The 25,532-nt window shown below is 39.0% G+C and overlaps 1 protein-coding gene across 17 annotated transcripts in view; it reads left to right on the top strand.

The window, feature by feature from the left end:
* Positions 1 to 25,532, top strand: part of STIM2 (stromal interaction molecule 2) — a 178,039-nt gene that overhangs the window by 73,146 nt on the left and 79,361 nt on the right. The window lies entirely within an intron of this gene.

The raw sequence follows: 25,532 nt of genomic DNA, 5'->3' as shown, positions 1-25,532 counted from the left end.
TTCCCTTCGGTCTCTCCATTTGGCAATTACTAACCTGTCATCATTCAGGGGTCTAGCTCAAACTTCTCAGAGCGTGACAGCTGGCCTTCCCGGTGGCAGTGTTCCAAGAAAACAAGTTGCCATGTGAAAGTGCTTATCATGCCCTTGCTTGCCAATACCCGTTAATATCAAATTGGTTTAAAGCAAGTTAATTGGCTGAATTCAGAGTCTGTGTGGGAGAGAATTATATGAAAATATGAGTGCCAGGATGTATGGTTTATTGGGGGGGGTGTCACTGGTGTCATAATCTACTGTAACCACTGTACAAATAAATAATGCTTTATTTCTTAAGGATTCTCACCTTACCCCTGGTCTGGTGTCCCTTTTAGTTTTCTTCATAGAAATTGTTTTCTTTATTTGATTATGGTCTCATTCGTACCAGATTTCCTGGTCATTTTTTAGGTCTGTTCAACCTTTTTGTTGTATTTGTCAGTGTTGACACTGCTTCTCTTTTAATTTATATAATGCTAAATTACATTATTTTCTACATTATTACCTAATGTTGTGTAACAGTGACATCTTCTCATCACACTGTTGTCTAATCACATTCTTATGTAACAGTAGCATTCTCTAAAGGTCAATTTTTGACCTGCTATATCCCTGTGGCTTAAATGGTAAAGAATCTGCCTCCAGTGCAGGAGACCTGGTTTTGGTCCCTGGGTCAGCAAGATCCCCTGGTGAAGGAAATGGCATCCCACTCCAGTATTCTTGCCTGGAGAATTCAATTCACAGAGGAGCCTGGAGGGCTACAGTCCATGTGGTCGCAAAGAGTTGGATAGAACTGAGTGACTAACACTTTCAGTACTTTCATAAAACATTTACCTTGAAACACTACATCTGTTTTTAGGTTACTCTTATTTCCTCCATCTCTAAGTCAATACAGCTTCTGACCTACATGTATGGCTTTCTGCCTGATGTCTTTTGAGGACTCTTGTTTTCAGCTTAGTTTATCTAAAACAAAATCCCAGATCTTCTCTTTGAAATCCCTCAATGGCACTTGTGGACGTATTTCTCTTTTTTTTCAGTCTTCTAAGTCAGGAGTTGGCATATTTTAATGTAAAGGACCAGGTTAAGGGTTGAACTATGTCCCACTCCCTAAATATTTTGAAGTCCTAACCCCCAGAACCTCATAGTATAACCTTATCTGGAAATAGATTTGTTTCAGATGTAGTTATTTAAGAGGAGCATATAATGGAGTAGCATGGTCCTTAATCCAGTATGACTGGTGTCTTTGTAAGAGAAAACCACGTGGAAAGGAAGATGTGGGGGGAAGATTATCATGTGACAGTGGAGGCAGAGATTGGAGTTATGAAGTTAAAAGTCAAGGAATGACAAGGATTGCTGCTGCTGCTGCTGCTGCTGCTAAGTCACTTCATTCGTGTCTGACTCTGTGCGACCCCATAGACGGCAGCCCACCAGGCTCTGCCGTCCCTGGGATTCTCCAGGCAAGAATACTGGAGTGGGTTGCCATTTCCTTCTCCAATGCATTGCAGTGAAAAGTGAAAGTGAAGTCGTTCAGTCATGTCCGACTCCTAGCGACCCCATGGACTGCAGCCTACAAGGCTCCTCCGTCCATGGGATTTTCCAGGCAGGAGTACTGGAGTAGGTTGCCATTGCCTTCTCCACAAGGATTGCTGATGACCTCAGAAACCAAGAGAAAGGCATCAAACAGGTTGACCCCTAGAGCCTTTCAGAGAGCATGGCCCTGCTAACATTTGATTTCAGATTTATAGCCTCCAGACCTGAGAAAGAATAAATTTTTGTTATTTTAAGCCATTCAGTTTATGGTACTTTATTACAGCAGCCCTAGGAAACTAATATAGGCTAGCTAATAAATATTTTAGATGTTTGTGGGCCATATAATCTCTGTTGTATTTACTCATCGCTTCCATTGTAGTGCCAAGCAGCCAGACAGTATATGGAGTAATGGTCATGGCTGTGTTTCAGTAAAACTTTGTTTGCACAAAAACAAGTATCGGGCTGTGGTGTGTCAGCCCCTCTATAAATGAAATTTTGTGTTCTTAGAATTAATCCCCCCCGCCCTTTTCCACTTATCTGTTCTAGTTATTGTTCCATTTTAATCTAGGTATTTATTATTTTATGGGTAGATTATCACTTCTACATTTTTCCGCTCTAATTCATCATGCATATCACTCTGAGAATGTTTTTCTCTAGCTTAGAAGTGCAACAGTGATTTCTAGTACTTATTAGATCAGATATTAACTCTTTAGTCTTTTTTTTTTTTTGACTGTCTCTGCATCAACTGATTTCTGCTTACTGAGATAATAATCTCTTCTCATTGGGTTTAAATCATTTTGAATTGAGCTCAGTTCCAGTAATACCAAAATCATGGCTTCAGTTCAAAATAGTCAAATTTATTTGTTCACTTTTAGAATTACAGATAACAGGATAGTCCTATTTTACATTGTTCTCAACTTAAAAAGTATTTGAAGTATGTAAATATATTCTATTGGCCAAAAAGTAGAGTAAATGAAATGAAGTTGATGGATTATTAGTTTTACTTACTAGAATGTAACAAAGTAGTTGTCATTTATTAAGGGTCACTTTATTATACTGAGTAATTCATTCTCTCAGCATCATCACCATTTTTTCTCTCTTCCACTACAAAGACACACAATATACACAACAAAATCAAGCTATAAAACTACTTTTAGTTTTTTAGTAAAGCATTTAAAAGTAATGCTTTAGATTATTAGTGATAAATTGTTCATTCTAATCCTCTCAAGATTGTCTAAATGGTTTATTTAGTTGCCAGAATATTTACTTAGGATCTTGAAGATCAGTATTCTAACATGTTTTATTTACTCCATAAATTATTACTATCCATATGAATTATGGAATAAATAGCATTTTATGTTCATATATTTGATACTCTTTGTAAAGGAAATTATGTTCTCTAGACTGAATAGATTTCCTGAAAATATTGTTGTACATTTTCTTAATCATTTACAGTATTAGTTTGATCAAACTCTGTGTCAGCTCAGAGTGTCTAATGTTAAGTAGATGAGTGCCCTGTTCAGTTTCATAATTCTGTCCATCAATTAAATTGGAAATAACTTTTAATACTAAACCTTGTACTGTGTTGAAAGGTTATAATTTTAAGTTATTACACTAATGGTGCTGTCTTCCTCTGATTTTTGGTATTACTGAGTAACTAATCATTGTTTAACATTGTTTTAGGTTAAGAAATATATTAACTCAGAAGGATTATTTCAGGGAGAATTAGAGATGGGACTGGAAGAGCATATGTGGTTAATTTGGAAAGTTTTGGTATTATTAAATGTTTCAAAAAAGATTAATGGCCACTTTCACTTTTTAAAGCTAGAATAGTTTTAGATAACCACATTTCAGAAGTTATAAATTAAGATTGGTTAATTTTGAGCCTAAAAAAGGCTAGATTTTTTTATATTAAAAATCTACATAATAAAATTAGTCTTGTTATTAATTGATATATCAGGTTATAAATATTATTACTCTGGGGTGTTTTCTGAGACCAAGCAGTTTTTCAGTTTTCTAACACCCAATTGCATTTCCATGAATTCAATTCTGACACTCTCTACCTGGAAATAGTATCAAATCCCATGAGTTAAAGAACTCAGTCCCATTATACTGCCCTTACTTCAGATGCCAGCCACAAGTCTCTGGTTATGTTTATGAACTTTAACTGACTGGCCTTGAATCTGAGATTCCCATGGCTCTTTCCTCAGATTTGAAAATTTGCTGGGTATGTATCTGAATAAAACGAAAACATGAATTCAAAACATGTATGTACCACAGGTTCATAGCAGCATTATTTAAAATTGCTAAGATATGGAAGCAACCTAAGCATCCACCAATAGATGAATGGGTAAAGAAGCTGTAGTACACAATAGAATATGACTTAGCCATAAAAAGAGTGAAATTTTGCCATTTGCAGCACCATGGATGGACTTTGAGGGTATTATGCTGTTAAGTGAAATAAGTCAGACAGAGAAAGACAAATACTGTATGATACCACTGATGTGTGAAATCTAAACATACAAGTTAGTGAATAATACAAAAAAGAAGCAGACTCACAATATTGAGAGCAAACTATGGTTACCAGTGGGGAGAGGGAAGTGCTGGGAGGGGCAATATAGTGGGCATAGGATATTAAGAGGTAAAAACTGTTAAGCTACAAGGATATATTGTACAACACAGGGAATATAGCCAATATTTTGTAATAACTATAAGTAGACTAGAGCCTTTAAAAATTGTGAATCACTATTGTACACCTGTAAGTTAGATAATATTGTTTATCATCTGTACTTCAATAAAAAAAGAAAATTTGCTTCAGTGGCTCACAGAACTCAGGAGAACATTTTACTAATGTTCACTGGTTTATTTAAAGGAATACAACTCGGGAACAGCCAAATGGAAGAGATGTACAGGACAGGGTTTGATAGAAGGGGCATGAAGCTTTCATGCCCTCTCTGGACATGCCACTCTCCCAGCACCTCCCACACCGTGATGTGTTCACAAGCTCTCTGAATCTCTAAGTTCAGGAGTTTTTAAAGAGCTCAGTTTTCCCAGAGGTCAGGTGAGTGGTACTAAAATTTCTAATTCTTTAATCATTTGGTCTTTTTGGTGACCAGCTCCATCTTGAGGCTGCTTGGAGGCCCGACCCTTACTTATCTCATTAGTGTGAACTCAGGTGTGATCAAAGGAGAAAAGAACACTATCACTGAGGAAATTCCAAGAGTTTTAAGAGCTCTATGCCAGGAACCAGGGATGAAGAACAAATATATTTGTTATTCTATCACAATTATAAAACATTTAAATATGAAAAAACAGCAAAAACTCATATTATTTAATTATTAAAAGTGCATTCAATGGGAAAGATCTGTTCCAATAGTGTGTTATATATAGGCAGGTATTAAGTAAGCTTATGCAGATAATTGACAGCCTATTTGAATGTATTTGATTGCATAATAGTTTCTAGAATTACAAGTTATTTTAATCTTTTTACCTCATCATCAGATATTAAGTTGCTCCATTGTGTGAGGTGTTATCATTATCGCTGTGCCAAACAAAGTAAGCATGCATGACTGTATAATTTATACTTCAGTGGAATTCTTATTCCATGTTTTAAATTTTAATGGAATTCCAAATATTTTGTAATGAAAATAAAAACTATAAAACAAAACTTATGTTTAAAGAACCTAGAATTCTATTAGTATGATAGTTGACCTTTAATGTTTAACAACAGAAGATGATATCTTTCTCTTTGTATTTCTTTTAATATTAATATTTAAAAGCAAATATAGCACACTTCTGTGTTTTAATAGTACCCAAAAGAATCTAGAAATCCATTGTACAATATGGTAGCTATAGTACATTTGTGTTTTGAGCACTTAAAATTGAAGTGTGTTATATGTGTAAAATGTACTTCAAATTTGGAAGATTTATATAAATATAAAACATTTAAGCTTTGAAATCTTGATTACCTGTTGGAAATGGCTATATTATGGACATACACACTAAGTTACATGAAATACAAAATTTGTTTTACTTGTTTCTTTTTACTTTTTAATGTGACTCCTAGGAAATTTTAACTCACAATTTATTTCTACTGGACAGGACTGATCTTAGAGACTATAATGTATTGCAAGGGTTAAGGAATGGGTTTTTAATTCTGAGTTTTTGGACCAATTTGGTGTCTTCAGTTCATTATAGCTGTGTCTTGATTTGTATTTCTTCAGTGTCTCTTTTTTAAAGTGAATATTAATACTATTATAGGTCTCCAATTCAGTTCAGTTCAGTTGCTCAGTCGTGTCCGAATCTTTGCCACCCCATGAACTGCAGCACGCCAGGCCTCCCTGTCCATCACCAACTCCCGGAGTCCACTCAAACCCATGTCCGTTGAGTCGGTGATGCCATCCAACCATCTCATCCTCTATCGTCCCCTTCTCCTCCTGCCCTCAATCTTTCCCAGCATCAAGGTCTTTTCCAATGAGTCAGCTCTTCACATCAGGTGGCCAAAGTATTGTAGTTTCAGCTTCAGCATCAGTCCTTCCAGTGAATATTCAGGACTGATATCCTTTAGGATGGACTGGTTGGATCTCCTTGCAGTCCAAGGGACTCTCAAGAGTCTTCTCCAACACCACAGTTCAAAAGCATCAATTCTTCGGCACTCAGCTTTCTTTATAGTCCAGCTCTCACATCCATACATGACCACTGGAAAAACCATAGCCTTGACTAGATGGACCTTTGTTGACAAAGTAATATCTGCTTTTCAATATGCTGTCTAGGTTGGTCATAACTTTCCTTCCAAGGAGTAAGCGTCTTTTAATTTCATGGCTGCAGTCACCATCTGCAGTGATTTTGGAGCCAAGAAAAATAAAGTCAGTCACTGTTTCCACTGTTTGCCCATCTATTTGCCATGAAGTGATGAGACCAGATGCCATGATCTTAGTTTTCTGAATGTTGAGTTTTAAGCTAATTTTTTCACTCTCCTCTTTCACTTTCATCAAGAGGCTCTTTAGTTCTTCTTCACTTTCTGTCATAAGGGTGGTGTCATCTGCATATCTGAGGTTATTGATATTTCTCCCAGCATTCTCGATTCCAGCTTGTGCTTCCTCCAGCCCAGTGTTTCTCATGATGTACTCTTCAGAGAAGTTAAATAAGCAGGGTGACAATATATAGCCTTGACGTACTCCTTTTCCTATTTGGAACCAGGCTGTTGTTCCATGTCCAGTTGTAACTGTTGCTTCCTGACCTGCATACAGGTTTCTCAAGAGAGAGGTCAGGTAGTCTAGTATTCCCATGTCTTTCAGAATTTTCCACAGTTTATTGTGATCCACACAGTCAAAGGCTTTGGCATAGTCAATAAAGTAGAAATAGATGTTTTTCTGGAACTCTCTTGCTTTTTCAATGATCCAGCGGATGCTGGCAATTTGATCTCTGATTCCTCTGCCTTTTCTAAAACCAGCTTGAATATCTGGAATTTCACGGTTCACGTATTGCTGAAGCTTGGCTTAGAGAATTTCAGGCATTACTTTACTAGCGTGTGAGATGAGTGCAGTTGTGCAGTAGTTTGAGCATTCTTTGGCATTGCCTTTCTTTGAGATTGCAATTAAAACTGACCTTTTCCAGTCCTGTGGCCACTGCTTATAGGTCTCTAGTAGCCATCATTAGGAAACATCCTGAGTTTCTTAGGGAACCTTACTCAGAAATTTTAAAATACATAATTTCTTGTGATTTTTTGAATCAAAGTATTGCTTTTAAAAGTATTTTGAATTAGAAACTTTTTACCATAGTATAGTTTCTTTACAGTGTTGTGTTAATTCAGCTGTATAGCAGAGTGAATCAGTTATGTGTGTACATATATCCACTCTTTTTTTGATTTCCTTCCCATTTAGGTCACCACAGGTAATTGAGTAGATTTCTTTGTGCTATACAGTAGGTCCTCATTAGTTATTATTTTACACGTGTGTGTGTTAGTTGCTCAGTTTTGTCAGACTCTTTGGAACCCATGGGCTATAGCCTGCCAGGCTCCTCTGTCCATGGAATTCTCCAGGCAAGAATACTAGAGTGGTTTGCCGTTACCTTCTCTAGGGGATCTTCCCAACCCAGGAATTGAACCTGGGTCTCCTGCACTGTGGGCAGATTCTTTACCACCTGAGCTACCTGGGAAGCCTATTTTATACATAGTAGTGTATATATGTCAGTCCCTGTCTCCCAGTTTGTCCCATCTCCCCCTTCCCTTCTAGAGAGCTAAGTTTGTTCTCTACATCTGTGACTCTATTTCTGCTTTTTTTCATCTGTACAATTTTTCCAGATTCCACATATAAGCAGTATTATACAGTATTTATTTTTCTGACTTCACTCTGTATGACAATCTCTAGGTCCATCCATGTCTCTGCAAATGGCAATATTTTCATTCCTTTTTATGGTTAAGTAATATTACATTGTTACATATGTACCACATCTTCTTTATCCATTTCTCTATTGATGAGCATTTAACTTGCTTCCATATGCTGGCTATTGTAAATAGTGCTGCAGTGAACATCAGGATGCGTATGTCCTTTCAGGTTATGGTTTTCTTTAAATACATGGCTACGGGTGTGATTGCTGGGTCATATGGTAGCTCTGTGCCTCTTAGTATTAAAAAAAAAACCTAATCAAAAATGAGCAGAAGACCTAAACAGACATTTCATCAAAGAAGAAATATAGATTACCAGCAAACACATGAAAAGATGCTCAACATCACTAATTATTCCTGGAGAAGGAAATTCTCTAATTCTTAGAGAAATGCATATCAAAACTACAGTGAGGTATCACTTCACACTGATCCAAGTGCCAGTTATTAGAAAATCTACAATAAATGCTGGAGGTGTGGAGAAGAAGGAACTCTCCTACACAGTTAGTGGGAATATAAATTGGTGCAGCCACTATGGGGAACAGTATGCAGATTCCTTAAAAAACTAGCAATATTGCTTTTTTTTAAGAAAAAAGTTTGGCGTAATATTTAGCATTTGAAAATGCTGATTGGAAGCTTAATTTTTTTCTCACATGCCCTTTGTTTTTGGTCATATGAGAGAGCATTTTCTTTTCTAGTTTATTCATTCATTTGATGTTGACCTAATATTGGGGATCTGTTATATGACAGATACTCAAGTAGACCTTGGAATAAATCAGGAACAAAACAGACAAAATTATATAAATCTTCAAGCACTTGCTAACATTCTAATGGGGCTTGTGGGGAGGCAGAATAAACAAACTAAGCAGGGAAAGGGGGATCAGACAGGTAGATAATGGATAGCTATAGCTGTAGTTTTAAATAGGATGTCATGGCAGAACTCATTAAGAAAGTAGCACTTAAAGTGTATACTGTATGCAGTGCTTGGACAAGAGAATAAATGCCTGGCAATTTTCCAGAGCTGTTCTAAAACTGAAATTGGAGGAGCGGGGATGTTTTAGATTAGAAACAGGATGTGTGGCTTTTGCTCTCTAGGTCACTGTCTTCTGACTCAAGATCAAGGAGAGTAGGTGTCAGTATATGCTGAATTTGTGACCTGCTTAGATTGACGTGTTGATTACAGTTAAGTTTGCATGTTCTGTTAATACTGAAGATATTTTGGACAGTGAAGGTACTTGATTAACAGATAATTTAAATGAAATTATTGAATGATTTTGTGGCCCTGAGCTCAGCAGTAGCAGGCAGTGAGAATTGACATTATTATTGCCTAATAAGTGGCTGGAAATTTTATTAAATTTCTAGTGTATATGAACTTTGTTTTCTGTTTTTACTTTTCCTCTTTTTTCTTTTATATTTTAAAAAGTTTTTTCCCTTCTTCTACTTTCTCTTCCCTTTTATCTATTCTTCCTTTCATTCATGTCATTTCGAATAGTTTAAGTTTTTGTTCTTATCAGTTGATTTTATATGTATATAAATATAAATAATTTATATACATATAAATTTACATGAAAAATCTGATTGTACCTTGTATTTCAGTTTTTCTTAGCTATTCTACCTGAAAAACACCTTTATCATCATTTATCTGAACCCCTCTCAGAAGACTTAGTTTTAACCACACAGATATATCTGTCTGAAACAAGGAGAGTCACCTAAGAAAATAGGCAAAAGTAGGGTCAGAAAAAAATAGTAGATAATACGTTTTAAAAAAGGATCCCTGAGTTTTGAATTTCAAAGAGTACTGTTTCTAAAGGAATGTTGTTGGCGGTGTTGTTTAGTTGCTAAGTTGTGTCTGACACTTGCGATCCCATGGACTATAGCCCTCCAGGCTCCTCTGTCCATGAGATTTCCCAGACAGGAATACTGGACTGGGTTGCCATATCCTTCTCTAGGGGGTCTTCCTGACCCAGGGATCGAACCCACATCTCCTTCATTGGCAGGCGAATTCTTTACCACTGAGCCCCAAGGGAAGGTCTTCTGAAGGAATAACTGCATGCATTCTTCTTAAGTTTTCTAAGTTAAAATTTCAACTTACATATTATCTATTATATAATAAATTCTCCCCAACTTAATGGTTTACCAAGTCACTCATGGTTTTACCATCTCACAGTTTCCGTGCGTCAGAAATCCAGGTGCAGTGTAGCTGGGTTTCCTGGCTCTGAGCCTCTCACAAGCTGCAGTTAAGCTGTCAGCTGGTGTGCTTCCTGGAGTTCCAGTGGTTAAGACTTCATACTCCCAATCCTGGGGTCACAAGTTTGATCCCTGGTCAGGGAACTAAGATCCTGCATGCTGAGTGGTGTGGCAGGAATAAAACAGAAATAAAACAAAAAGATGTCAGGTGATATTGCAGTCATCTCAAGGCCTGGTTTGGGGCGGATCCACTTCAAGCCCGGCTTATGTGGCTGTGGGCCCCCCAGGTCCTCACTGGTCATTGGTTGGAGATGTTGGTTCTCTGTCACATGGCTGTCTCCATAGGGCAGTGGGTTTCTCTCAGTGAGTTGAGAGGAAGCTGAAGGGGGCAGGGAGAGTGTAGGGTAGGGAGAGAGAAGGAGGCAGGATGAGTGGACAACGTGGAAATCAAAGTCTTTTTGTAACCACATCTTGGAAGTGATGTTTCATCCCTTTTTTGCTGTGTTCTGTTTGTCTAAAATGAGTCCTTAGGTCCAGCTGATCCTCAGGGGAGGCAGTTACATTGGAGCATGAATAAGAGGATGTGGGGATTATTATGAGCCACGTTAGAGGCTGCTTACCATGGTTTGTTTTTGTTGTCTGCTAACTAGAGATATTTGATAGGAACTTCTGAAGCCACAGGATTGTAAAAACAATAAAGTTATATAACTTCCTTCAAAAGGCTTCGTGTTGTAAGCGACCCACAATAAGACTTTCCGTGTTTATCTTTGTAATGTGTGTGCTAGGCTGTCAGTTGTGTCTGACTCTTTGCAACCCCGTGGACTGTAACTCGACAGGCTCCTCTGTCCATGGGATTCCCCAGGCAAGAATACTGTAGTGGGTTGCCATTCCCTTCTCCAGGGAATCTTCCTGACCCAGGGATTGAACCCTGGTCACCTGCACTGCAGGCAGATTCTTTACCATCTGAACCACTAGGGAAGCCCATCTTTGTAATAGGATACGTCTAACATTTTAGAGCATGTTAAATTTGATTAAAATGATCTATTGAGAAGTGCTTTACATGCACAAATGTACAAGTACAGCATAATTTGACTGAAGGATCACTTAGCATTCACCCAAAAGGACAGATGGGACAAAGTAAAATGAAGAAAGAGGTGCTAAAGAATTCTTGCTGTTAAATTATAATTATTGAGCTATTTTCTTGTATGCTGAGACTTTTCATAGTCTCATAGTTCAATTATTTAAAGACTTGATGCCATAAAAACAGGCTTTAGTTCTTTCTGGAAAATAGTAGCAATAAGCATACAACTAGAGTAGCGGAGAACATTAATAGTTATTCCATAGCAAAAAGTTTTTCTATGGGAAAACTGGGAAATAGCTAATTTGGTTTTGTTACTGTAGGACTTCTCAAGCTTCTGTTTGTGGATTTATATACTAAAATAATAGAAAACATTTATTTAGCATTTACTGTTTCTTCCACACTTGTAAGCACTTTGCACACACTCTGGTATGGACTCCTCATAGCAACCCTAGGAGCTAAGAATATACAATAATTATCTATTTGCAGACAAGAAAGTCCATTTAGGGAGATCAGGCAAATGCCCAGGGCCACTGGCTTGTAAGTGATAAAACAGACTGAACCCATGTTCTTGATTTCTAGTCCGTGTTGCTTTTCTGTGTTAATGTATATCATTAATCTCCATCATCAAGCCCTCCCTGATACAATTTATAAACAAATAGCTATATATAAATAGTGTGTGTATAAAAATATTTTTACTATACAGTATATACATATACGGGCTTCCCTGGTGACTCAGTGGTAAAGAATCCGCTTGCCAGTGCAGGGGATGCGAAATTGATCCCTGGGTCAGGAAGATCTCCTGGAGAAGGAAATGACAACACACTCTAGTATTCTTGCCGAGAAAATTCCACAGACAGAGGAGTCTGGCGGGCTATAGTCCATGAGGTCACAAGAGTTGGACGTGACTTAGTGACTGAGAAACATGTACATACATGCTACTATATCAGTGTTATGTTTTTAAAATGTTTACAAAAATTAACTTAAAAATGATAAAAGATTAAATACAAATGGAAGTTCTAATATTTTCTCCTTTTAAAGTGGATTAGATTGTACACCCCTTTGGCGTCTGGGCAACCAAATTTGGAGACCACTGCAGTAATGAATTGTAAAGCAAGGTCTGTTATCAGTCACATAGGCTTCACTCCATTTTTGTAAGGACCAGCAACCGTGAGAGTGTTTCACAAAAGCAAGTTCCTGAACACTAATAATGCTAACATTCTTCTCTAATTTTCCACTGTTCATTGTATACAGGTCTCTTTACTATATAGCATATCAGTTACTGATATTCTTATGGTGACTGCCCTGTTTCTTATGATTGAAATTAGCTCTGATACTATGATACCTTTAAGAAATTATACTGTGGCTGGGCTTCCCTTGTAGCTCATCTGTTAAAGAAACCGCCGGCAATGCGGGAGACCTGGGTTTGATCCCTTGGTCGGAAAGATCCCCTGGAGAAGGGATAGGCTACCCACTCCAGTATTCTGGCCTGGAGAATTCCATGGAGTGTATAGTCCATGGGGTCGCAAAGAGTTGAACACGACTGAGTGACTTTCACTTCATTTCATTGTAAGAATGGAGGAGAGGTCACACTCTTTATACTGATTTAGAAAAAGGCAGGGGATGACTCAGGCAGAAAATTTAGATATCATTTTGATGAGTGAATCAGTGATTAAAATCTATACTTTATTTCCTTTGAACAGTATGTTTTTTGTAAATTTATGATTTTTCATTTTAGATGCAAATTCTTTTAATTTTTAAATTGAATTTTTACTTGGCATGTGTCTAATTATTGATCTGTAGAGATCACAAAAGAAGTAATGATTTTGAACACCTTTGAAGAGGAGTCTGTGCAAGAAATACCCTTCTCTTATCAGGAGGAAGTTATTGTTGGGGTTTATGCACAGTATTGTTTTTAAATTGGAAGATAATTTCAATATTGTGATGATTTCTGCCATACATCAACATGAATCAGCCATAGGTTTACATATGTCTCCTCCCTCTTAAACCTCCCTTCCACCTCCCTCCCCATCCCGCCCCTCTAGGTGGTCACAGAGCACAGGCTTTGGGTTCCAAGTCATACAGCAAATTCCCACTGGCTATCTACTTTACGTATGGTGATATATATGTTTCAGTGCTACTCTCTCAAATCATCCCACCATCTCTCTGCTTCACTGTGTCCAAAAGTCTGTTCTCTATGTCTGCATCTCTATTGCTGCACTATAGATAGGTTCATCAGTATCATCTTTCTATATTCCATATATACACATTAATACATGATATTTGTCTCTTACTGACTTACTTCACTTTGTATGATAGGCTCTAGGTTTGTCCACTTCATTAGAACTGACTCAGATGCATTCCTTTTTACAGTTGAGTACTATTTCATTGTGTATATGTAAGATGTTCAAGCTGGTTTTAGAACAGGCAGAGGAACCAGAGATCAAATTGCCAACATCCACTGGATCATCGAAAAAGCAAGAGAGTTTCAGAAAAACATCAGAAAAACCCTGATGCTGGGAAAGATTGAGGGCAGGAGGAGAAGGGGATGACAGAGAATGAGATGGTTGGATGGCATCACCGACTCAATGGACTCGAGTTTGGGTGGACTCTGGGTGTTGGTAATGGACAGGGAGGCCTGGCATGCTGTGGTTCATGGGGTCGCAAAGAGTCGGACACAGCTGAGTGACTGAACTCAACTGAACCACAACTTCTTTCTCCATTCATCTGTCAGCATCTAGGCGGCTTCCGTGTCCTGGCTATTGCAGGTAGTGCTGCAGTGGACACTGGGATGCGTGTGTCTTTTTGGGTTATGGTTTCCTTGGGTATATGCCCAGTGGTGGGATTGCTGGATCATATGGTAGTTTCATTCCTAATTTTTTAAGAAATCTCTATACTATTCTCCATAATGGCTGTATCAATTTATGCACAGCATTTTGATACCCTGTGACACATCAAAATCTGTTAAGTACCAAATATGTTTGTCACTTTGCCTCATCTCTTCTCTGTTCTCATGTTCCTGTAGCTTGTGTGCTGTGCTGAGTTGCCTCAGTTGTGTCCGATTGTTTGCGACCCTATGGACTGTAGCTTACCAGACACCCTGTCCATGGGATTCTCCAGGGGATCTTTCCAACTCAGGGATCAAACCCGCGTCTCTTACATCCTCTGCATTGGCAGGTGGGTTCTTTACCACTAGTGCCACCTGAAAAGCCCCAACTATAGCTTGGAGCTATTCAAAATAATTTGGAGGCTATTGACATGTTTTGGAAATGAGGCAGAAGTGAGGTTAGGGCACTCTTCTACTTTGCATTTAGCCTACAGAGTGAGGAAATAAAGGCAGTGAACCCTTAGGACAAAGGGATCACTGCAGCCAAATCTGCAGGCCTCAAGGGAGAGAAGTGGATGAGAACATTTTTTATCTTTTTGAAAGGTTGCTGTGAGGAATAAATCAAAGGGTGTCCTAGGATAAGCAGCAGCTTGTTAGCAATGCAAAATTACAGGCCCCATCCCAGCCCTACTGGATCAGAAACGGGGATAGAGCCCAGAAATCTGTGTTTTAACACGTTCTTCCATAATTCTTATGCCCACTCTGTACTTTAATAAATCTTGACAATTTTTGCACTATGCTTTTGTAACAGTTTTTATAATATCAGGCATTATATTTGGCTGCTGTGATAGTCTTGGTCCCTGAACTTTGTGATTTCACTTTGGCCACATTCCACCTTAAAGAAGTTATAGACCTGCGGTTACTATGAAACAGGGCTGTGCGTGTTTTTTTGTGGAGATTCTTTGCTTTTGTTAAAGTAAAGTGGTTCTATAGACTAGAATAGTTGTGAATCATTGCATAAATTATTTGGACAGATCTTAAGAAAGCGTCTCATTTTATAGTTATATAAATATAATTAGAATGTTTTTTAGGTTCTAAATTTTCTATCCTGCTACAGCGTGTGTTTACTTGAGTACCTGGGCTCTTATATCTTTTCTTGACCATTATATTAATATTACTTATTTACTCGACTTCCTCTTCTGTCTCTTACTTTTGCAATTCATTTACCAGCTGCTGTTGTTATCTTTTTATGATAGTTGATAAGAACTAACTCTCCTAGAATGTTTCAATTCACATACCTCCTTCTCTTTCAAAGCAAGTGCCATAGAAACCAGAAGAATTTCTCTTTTATAACCATCCAGACTGTCTCACCTCTACCCTTTCCATCTCTGATTTATTATAGTAGTTTTCCTCTCCTTGATGATTCCTTAGTCACAGGTCATTTGAGAATACCATTGGTCCTATATAGTTCAGTTATATATAGACTGAATATTAGGCTTTTGTTGTAGGGCCTTAAATACAACATTTCTGTGGAAGACTGGGTTTCAAATGGCAAATAAACGCTCTTACATGCAACTGGACATGAGATCTGTATATAAAGACCACAAAACTTCTGAAATATTTTATGGTGTTGAAACTTTGAAATTTTTGTCTCTTTCTGGGGGCTCCCATAACCCCTACTTCAACTGGTAAATATTTTAGCCTTTTCCTCCAAATACTATCTGCTTTAGTATCCTTAGTCATACCAAATGATAATTATGTATTTTAATTTAATTGACTTCTCATTCCTGTTCCATTAATTGTTAAAGTACCTTACAGAGGGTTTTGTGTTGAGTACTGTTACAGACTGGAAGGGGGCAGCAGCGTGGGAGTGTGCATCAGGACCTGCGTCTGTACTCCTTCAGTTCCAGCCCGACTGTACTGCCAGTCCTGCTCTCTCCTCCCCCTCCTTTCCTGGGCACTTGCTGGATTACAGCATGGCACTGAATTTATGTAATTTTTTTTTTTTTTTGAGAGTTTAGCACCCTTCACATTATTGTAAAAGATCTCTGAGTTCCAGTGGGTACAGAACCTATTTATTCCCATTTCACAATGAATTAGGTAAAATTGTACCATTACTTGGAGAAGGCAATGGCACCCCACTCCAGTACTCTTGCCTGGAAAATCCCATGGACGGAGGAGCCTAGTAGGCTACAGTCCATGGGGTCACTAGGAGTTGGACACGACTGAAGCAACTTAGCAGCAGCAGCAGCAGCAGTACCATTACTGGAACATTAACTATCTGCTGTTTATTGTGATTATGGACAGGATGACCATATGATTCATCATCCAAACTAGAATACTTTTCAGAATGAAAGGAGGTCATATTAGTAATTACACAAGGACAGCAGTTGTGAGTGAGGAGTGTCCCAGGCAAATGGAGCAGTGAAATTACCTCACTGTGTGTCTTATCACAGTTTCCTGTTGTACTGCTTATCTTTATCTTTGTTTTGCTCCTTTACTAAGTTGTTGTTAAATTGAACTAAGTTTGTACCAAGGTTTGTTCTGTTAGTAAAGCTTGATTGGATCTATTTCAGTTTAGTTTATCATCTTAAGTCCTTTTACATGGTGTAATTTGTTTTCTAGTAATGTGACAGAGACTTGGGCATTTTTCTATTACTTTTTCTTAGAGTTAAGTGATTTCTCCCTCTCTCTATTCTTTAGAAATAAATGTAGATTAACAATATTTTCTGTATCAACTTAATACTCGTTGACCCTTTCATTGATTTTTAGTTATTTTTTTTAGTAGTAAGTTTCCTGGCTTTCCCTCATTTTTATATGTGAAGAATTCAGTCTAAATTCTCCTATGGACCTATCCACTGTTCAGCCTGCTAGGCAGAATGGAGCAGAACAAAGATGCGGATTGGTTGTGTCAAGGTCACTTTCCTTTAAAGGGGGACAGTAAGTGTCTGTCAGGCAGCTTACCTCAGTAGTGCTGACCAGGTGATTCCTGATTGACTGAGTTAAGATTCCATTCCTGGGAGAGGGTGAAACTGTAATTAAATTAAGTATTGTCTTGGTTTAGTGATGTGGGGCTTAGCATAAGTGACTCCATTATGGGCCAGTTGTCTTTGTTTTTAACAGTTCTCCCCTTTTGATCAGACCTTTGGCCTGAGAAGTGTAATCAAAATTTAAGGTGTTAGTGTTCCTGCCGGCTACTACTCCGAAGTTCTTGCTGTTTTTGCTGACCCTCTTTGTGGTGTTGACAGGTCATGACTTCAGGTTCACATTTTTTAAGTTGGTCATTCTCTTCATTCCTTTTCTGATATTCCAGGCTTAGGAAGAGCACTTGTTTGGTGGTTAGTAGCTGTGAACATTCACTTAAAGCTGTTGAGAGAATGCAGCATACCAAGGAGACTCTATGGTTATTACAAGGATAATTCTTAATATGTGGAGTTCATTTTGAAGCCGTGGTCCCCAAGACCCAAACCCCTCAGATTCAAATAAGTCAAAGACAGACTTGGTTGAAAGAGTCACTTCGTTAAGCCAAGTGGCTTGTTCAGTGATCTATATTGTTGAGTTTCAGCTCCCCCAGGAGTGTTAACCCAGGTTCAGCAGGTGGTGTTAGCCACAGCACAGGCACCTTCTTGCTCAGCTAAAAGATAACCAAGGGCTATCCCATTACCATGAACAACTTTGGCCAGAGAGTTAAGGATTTTTGTTGGACCCCTGTTGCTTTTGCAGCAGATTCTGTAGTATCTTCGAGTAAAGGAGAGGTTCCTGATCAGAGCTTCAGATTTGTACTCACTTATAACCAAGGTGGCTCAGACGGTAAAGTGTCAGTCTACAATGAGGGAGACCCACATTCGATCCCTGGGTTGGGAAGATCCCCTGGAGAAGGAAATGGCAATCTACTCCAGTACTGTTGCCTGGAAAATCCCATGGACGGAGGAGCCTGGTCCCCCATGGGGTCCTCAGTCCATGGGGTTGCAAAGAGACGGACACGACTGAGCGACTTCACTTTCACTTTTTAACCAAGGAAGGAAGTAGGGACCTGCCAAAGGAAGCAAATCCTGGATCATGAATGCCTCCTGTTAGATTCCTTCTAACTTGTTGATGTAAATTCAGGGGAGTTGACCAATGAGGTATTTCACTTTGACTGTGGACGGTTAGGGCTGCAGTTAGATCACCTAAGAGGCATTGCTAAGTTATGTGCCAGCCATCTAGGCATTCATAAGTCCAAGGAGAATGATAACCACCACAGACAAAGATAAATCCTGTCAAGGCACAGACGACTCCTGTGAAAGTGGTACTGTTAATGGATCCATTTGCAGGCATGGTTGAATTTCTCTGTTCCAAGCCATGGGTGGGTTAGGTTTTCAGTGAATTTGAGAAGTAAATCTCCTAGCCTGAAATTAAAAAAAAAATGTTCTAAATTCCTTGCAAAGATGGGTGCAGCTGGTAAGATTTTTTCTGTGATTGAGAGGAGGTCCAGTTTAAATGATGCTAAAACAGGCAGGTGCAAATGTACCGTGATTTGTATAGGTATTTGTGTCTAATTGAGAAAGTACAATTAAAATTGGAGAAAGGTTAGAACAAGGCCGTGGATGTTCTGGCTATAAAATTTGGACTCTGACTTCCAGGGGGTTTGATTGTAGTTTGTTCATTCCCTCCCTTCTTCCCTCTTTCCTTCCTTCCATCTTTCTTTCCTTTTTTGTAGTTTATGTTGACATTGGGAATAGACAGAAAATTGGGAGGACGAGGGGTTCTCTAGCATCATGGACAAATTGGAATTTTTTGATATGAAATTCAGCAGTCTGAAAGGTTACCTCTCTTAGCAGTGGCTTGGGAGATATGGATGATGGCTTTATCTTTCCAGGCCAGTACCAGAGTAAAGGAAAGAAAGAAAAGAAGAAAGGGTTTCATGATTAGTAAAGTATGAAGTCTTGACCCAGCAGCTTGGATAGAAGTAGTCTACCTTGATGGTGGCAACTTCTCTAACTGGTCAGTTTGATTTGCAGATCTCCAGTTGCTTGTACAGGACCTGATGTCAGGTGGAGCCTTCAGCCATGAAACGTGTACCCAAGTTTTAATGCCTTCTAGTTTAACTGTAGTGTCAGTGCTCAGAAGCACTGGGTAAGTTCCCTTCCAGTGGGGCTCAGGGGTTGTCTTCCTCTGATGATATTTCCAGAATACTCAGTCATCAGGCTCCAGACTGTGACCTACAAGGGTCCTTTAAATTGGGATCTGGGAAAGCTTTTTTAACCTGTTGATAATAGGCTTTAGCACAAGATATTATAATAGGTATTCATATTAACATGTAATAAAGGGATCAAAAAGCTGTAAGCCAATAGTTTATATGGAGTAGTTTGTTTCCTAAAAGGAGTACAGCAGCAGACCCCGACCAAGAAGCAGTACCTTAGGCCAAAGGAGGCCAGTGGTTTCAGTGAGTTTTGCAGTGTTTTTTGTTAAGGGTTGTATAATTTGCCTAGTGAAGTGAGTTCCTTGATCACTGGAGGTTGTGTGAGGTAGACTCAAGAGGGACACATGTTTTCGAACAGTTTCTCTTCCACTGTGAGGACATTAGCCTTGTGGCTAAGGAAGGCTTCAAGTCATCTGAAAAACATACCTATACTAACAAAAACGTATTGATAAGTCATTCAAGGTCGCAGTTGAGTAGTTTTCCCAGGAGTGGACCTGACAGGTCCGACACTGGTGGTAAACTGTTTTCACAGTTTTATAGAAGTGTCCTCATGCACGTTTATTCATAATTTGAGTCATCTTAATTGTACCATGGTTGGTAAAGAGATGTAAAAACCGAAAGATGGGGTTTGCCAGGGAGTCAGGAAGAACCAAGCAGCTTTGGTTCTTGGTTGGGTTTCCATAGCCCCAACTAGTCATTTAATTTGTAGCCATTATTTGCCCATTGTGGTTTCTCCTATGTAGGAACAGATTGTTTCCATGTTGCAAGGACATCAGGATAGCAGAAATATGGCAACATGTGGTCAGTTTTTGCGGAAACAGAATGGACTTTATCCACATGTATCATGACCTTTATAGGCCTTGCTGCTGCCTGTACATGAAAATCAGCCAGGACATTTCCCCAATAGCCAGGTTTCGTCCTTTTAGTGTGAGCCTCAATTTTGATACAAGTTAGAAGATAAGAGAACAATAGCAAGAAGGTCATCTACTTGTTGTCCATTTTTGATTGAAGTCTCAGTGGATATAAGAAAACCCCTTTGTTTCCATAACATCCTCAAATCATAGATGACCCTAAAGGCACACCAGCTGTCAGTATAAATATTAATAACTTGTCCTCCTGATAATTTGCGTTTTTCTGGTAAGGGCATGGAGCTCTGCTTGTTGGACTGATTTAGCTTGTGGGAGGTTTCCCCTCTCAAGTAGTTCATATCAAGTAGTAATAGCATAGCCAGCTGGGAAATTCCCACTTTCATTTTTATAGTATGATCTATCAACAAACAAAATTAGATCAAGATTAGTCAAAGGGACATCTCATAAATTGGTGTCACAAAATGGGATGTTATTATCTCATCGTCATGGGGTTCGCTCTTATCAGGCAAGGGTAGTAATGAAGCAGAATTAATAACACTGCAGCATTTAAGATGCAGATTAGGTGATGAAAGCAGAAGGCTCTTGTAAACGGTTAGACTGCTTGCCGAGAAATGCTGAGTCAATTCAGAATTAAGAAGACTTTGGACAGCATGTGGAGTCTGTAAGTAAATATCATTTCCTAGGATTAAATCTGAGGCTTCTACTGACTTTAGTGCTGCAGCTGTAGCCTTAAGGCAGTTGGGAGAGGCACAAACAACTGAATTGAGTTCTTTGCTATAATAGGCAAAAGGCCTGTGTTTATCGCCTTGGTCTTGCATGAGCATTTCCAGGGCTTGGTTGTCTTGTTCATGTACAAATAAGGTGAAAGACTTTGAATTGTTAGGTAGCCCTAGGGCAGGTGGTTCTTACAGGCTTAAGTCTTATGACGGCCTGCTCATGTTTATCTTCCCAAAGAAGGAATTTAGAGGTTGCAATTTTAGTTAGTTCATAGAGTGGGGAAGCTGATAGAGAAAAATTAAGAACCTGTAGTCTACCTGTAGCTAGGCAGGTCTAGGAATCCACAAACCTTTCCCTTAGTTGTGGGCCTACGAAATAATTGGCGCAATTTAATTCTTTTTGAAGATAGCTGGAATTCTTTAGCACTTAAGATTATGACCTAGGTGATGAATAGTTTTCAAGATTTTTTGCAGTCTGTTCATAATCTACCCTTTTCTCCTTACCATTTGCCATGCATATTCCTTACACACTCTTTACTCTTGGCAAAGTGAACTATTGACAGACAGCTCTCTGTACACATCCTGTATTCTTATGCTTACAAGGTACTTCACTCATGATTTCTCACAGTCTCTTCTTGTTCCATTTTTTGTTGTTGTTTGTTTTAATCTTTTGGCTGCATGACGTGGCATGTGAAATCTTATTTCTCTGACCAGGGATCGAATCCATGCCTCCTGCATTGACAGCACAAGAGTCTTAACCTCTGGACTGCCAGGGAAGTCCTCTTGTTCCATTTTGCATGTCAAATTATATCCAGTTTCTTAAGATTAATATTAAGATTTAGCTGAAATAGGACTTAGTCCATATAAAGTCTTTCCTGTTTTTTTTTCTTTTTTTGTATTTTTTCCTGTCTGTTTTCTAAGCCAGAATAATCCCTTACATTGCACTGTGTTTTTCCCTTGGGGTATTTGTTGGCTTATAGTTTAGCTTGACCCTTATTTTCATTTTATTTTCTTCTTTCACTCAACTCTTTGTGTTTTACCTGTCCCATATTAGTTACTTAGCATATGTGTGTTGAGGGAAATTGAACTCTTTCTGTAGGCTATAAAAGGATGCCAAAAAAACCAACATTCTCTGAGTACTAGTATAGGATTGTCTTTGTCAAAAGAAATGGATTACAGTTATGACCCTGAGTCTCACTTATGGAAATATTTTTACCTCCTCCTCTACTCTCTTTTCTATAGTTGAAAACCACAAATGATAGAAAAAGATGTTTAAAAATTACAATATAATGTAAATTAATGAAATCTCTTAAAGGTTGGTTTTCTTAATGATCCTGAGAGATCAGCAGTACATTTGAATCTTTTAAGTGAGTAAAATTGTGCATATAAATATAAGACAATGAGTTTCCTAACATTCTTGATGGTTTAAATATTTGAGGTATGTTTTACATTCAATTCAATGCAGAGATTTTAAATATACACTTTGATGATTTATGACAAATGTATGATGACCTGGATAACCATGACGGTGTGGTCACTCACCTAGAGCCAGACATCCTGGAGAGTGAATTCAAGTGGGCCTTAGGAAGCATTATTACCAATAAAACTAGTGGAGGTGATGGAATTCCAGCTGAGCTATTTAAAATACTAAAAGACGATGGTGTTAAAGTGCTGCACTCAATGTGTCAGCAGATTTGGAAAACCCAGCAGTGGCCACAGGACTGGATAAAGGTCAATTTTCATCCTAATTTCCAGGAAGGGCAATGCCAAAGAATGTTCAGACTACCATACAATTGCACTCATTTTACATGCTAGCAAGATAATGCTTAAAATCCTTCAAGCTAGACTTCATCAGTATGTGAACCAAGAACTTCCAAATGTACAAGCTGGATGTAGAAAAGGCAGAGGAACCAGAAATCAAATTGTCAACATTTGTTAGATCATAGAGAAAGCAAGAGAATTCCAGAAAAGCATCTACTTCTATTTCATTGACTATGATAAAGCCTTTGACTATGTGGATCACAACAAACTGTGGAAAATTCTTAGAGATGGGAATACCAGACCATCTTGCCTGTCTCCTGAGAAGCCTATATTGGGTCATGAAGCAATAATTAGACCCTTACATGAAACTACTGACTGGCTCAAAATTGGGAAAGGAGTAAGACAAGACTGTATATTGTCACTGTTCATTTAACTTATATGTAGAGTACATCATGTGAAATGGCTGGCTGGGTGAGTTAACAAGCTAGAATCAGGATGGCTGGGAGAAATATCAGCAGCCTCAGATATACAGATGATACCGCTCTAACAGCATTGAGTGAAGAGGAAATAAAGAGCCTCTTGATGAGGGTGAAGGAAGAGAGTGAAAAAGCTAGCTTAGAACTCAGCATTCTAAAAACTAAGATCGTGGCATCTGGTCCCATCACTTCATGACAAACAGAAGGGGAAAAAGTGGAAGCAGTGACAGATTTATCTTCTTGGGCTCCAAAATCACTGCAAATGTTGACTGCAGCTGTGAAATTAGAAGATGCTTGCTTCTTGGAAGGAAGGCTGTGACAAACCTAGTGTGTGTATGCTTAGTTGCTCAGTCGTGTCAGAGTCTCTGCAGCCCAATGGACTGTAGTCCACCAGACTCCTCTGTCCATGGAGATTCTCCAGACAATAATACTGGAGTGGGTTGCCATGCCCTCCTCCAGGAGATCTTCCCAACTCTGGGATCGAACCCAGGCCTCCTGAATTGCAGGCGAATTCTTTATTCTCTGAGCCACCAGGGAAGCCCAAGAATACTGGAGTGGGTAGCCTATCCCTTCTCCAGGGGATCTGCTTGACCCAGGAATTGAATCGGGGTCTCTTCATTGCAGGTGGGTTCTTTACCAGCTGAGCTACCAGGGAAGCCCATGACAAACCTTGACAGTGTATTAAAAAGCAAAGACATCACTTTTCCCACAAAGGTCCGTATAGTCAAAGCTATGGTGTTTCCACTAGTCATGTACAGATGTGTGAGTTGGATCATAAAGAAGGTTGAGTGCCAAAGAATTGATGCTTTCATATTGTGGTGCTGGATAAGACTCTTGCAAGTCCCTTGGACAGCAAAGAGGTCAAACCAGTCAATCTTAAGGAAAATCAACCCTGAATATTCATTGGAAGGACTGATGCTGAAGCTGAAACTCCAGTACTTTGGCTACCTGATGCAAACAACTGATTCATTGGAAAAGATCCTGATGCTGGGAAAGATTGAAGACAAAAAGAGAAGAGGGTGGTAGATGATGAGATGGTTGGATGGCATCACTGATGCAATGGACATACACTTGGGTGAACTCTGGGAGATGTTGAGAGACATGGAGGCCTGGTCTGCTGCAGTTCATGGGGTCCCAAAGAGTGGACACAACTTAGCGACTGAACAGTAACAACAAAAATCAGTTCAGTTCAGTCACTCAGTCGCGTCTGACTCTTTGTGACCCCATGAATGGCAGCACGCCAGGCCTCCCTGTCCATCACCAACTCCCAGATCCACCCAAATCCATGTCCATCGAGTCGGTGATGCCATCCAGCCATCTCATCCTCTGTTGTCCCTTTCTCCTCCTGCCCCTAATCCTTCCCAGCATTAGGGTCTTTTCCAATGAGTCAACTCTTGGCATGAGGTGGCCAAAGTATTGGAGTTTCAGCTTCAACATCAGTCCTTCCAGTGAATACCCAGGGCTGATCTCCTTTAGGGTGGACTAGTTGGATCTCCTTGCACTCCAAGGGACTCTCAAGAGTCTTCTCCAACACCACAGTTCAAAAGCATCAATTCTTCGGCACTCAGCTTTCTTCACCGTCCAACTCTCACATCCATACATGACTACTGGAAAAACCACAGCCTTGACTAGATGGACCTTTGTTGACAAAGTAATGTCTCTGCTTTTAAATATGCTATCTAGGTTGGTCATAACCTTCCTTCCAAGGAGTAAGCGTCTTTTAATTTCACGGCTGCAGTCACCATCTGCAGTGATTTTGGAGCCCCCCAAAAATAAAGTCTGACACTGTTTGCACTGTTTCCCCATCTATTTCCTATGAGGTGATGGGACCAGATGCCATGATCTTAGTTTTCTGAATGTTAAGCTTTAAGCCAACTTTTTCACTCTCCTCTTTCACTTTCATCAAGAGGCTCTTTAGTTCTTCTTTGCTTTCTGCCATAAGGGTGGTGTCATCTGCATATCTGAGGTTATTGATATTTCTCCCGGCAATCTTGATTCTAGCTTGTGTTTCTTCCAGCCCAGCGTTTCTCATGATGTACTCTGCATATAAGTTAAGTAAGCAGAGTGACAATATACAGCCTTGACGTGCTCCTTTTCCTATTTGGAACCAGTCCGTTGTTCCATGTCCAGTTCTAACTGTTGCTTCCTGACTTGCATACAGGTTTCTCAAGAGACATGTCAGATGGTCTGGTATTCCCATCTCTTGAAGAATTTTCCACAGTTTGTTGTGATCGACACAGTCAAAGGCTTTGGCATAGTCAATAAAGCAGAAACAACAAAAATACACCCATATATTTACCACCTCATTTGAGATCCAGAACATTTTGATTCTCACATTTTGAAATTCTCATTTTCTTTTGTAGAAGACGAGAAGTCTTTGTGCTGCTTTAAACCTGTTAAGTGTAATTGGCCAGTAATTTTCCTTTAACTCCTGGTTGCTAGTTTATTTCCCACTTTGCAGTATGTTTGAAATCTTATTCTAGCGATTCAGTGACTA

Source organism: Giraffa tippelskirchi, chromosome 1 (genome assembly GCF_054371585.1).
Source record: "Giraffa tippelskirchi isolate mGirTip1 chromosome 1, T2T-mGirTip1v1.2.pri, whole genome shotgun sequence".
NCBI classification, from domain to species: domain Eukaryota; kingdom Metazoa; phylum Chordata; class Mammalia; order Artiodactyla; family Giraffidae; genus Giraffa; species Giraffa tippelskirchi.
Note: the sequence above shows the minus strand (reverse complement) of the source record. Positions and strands in the feature narration are given on the sequence as shown.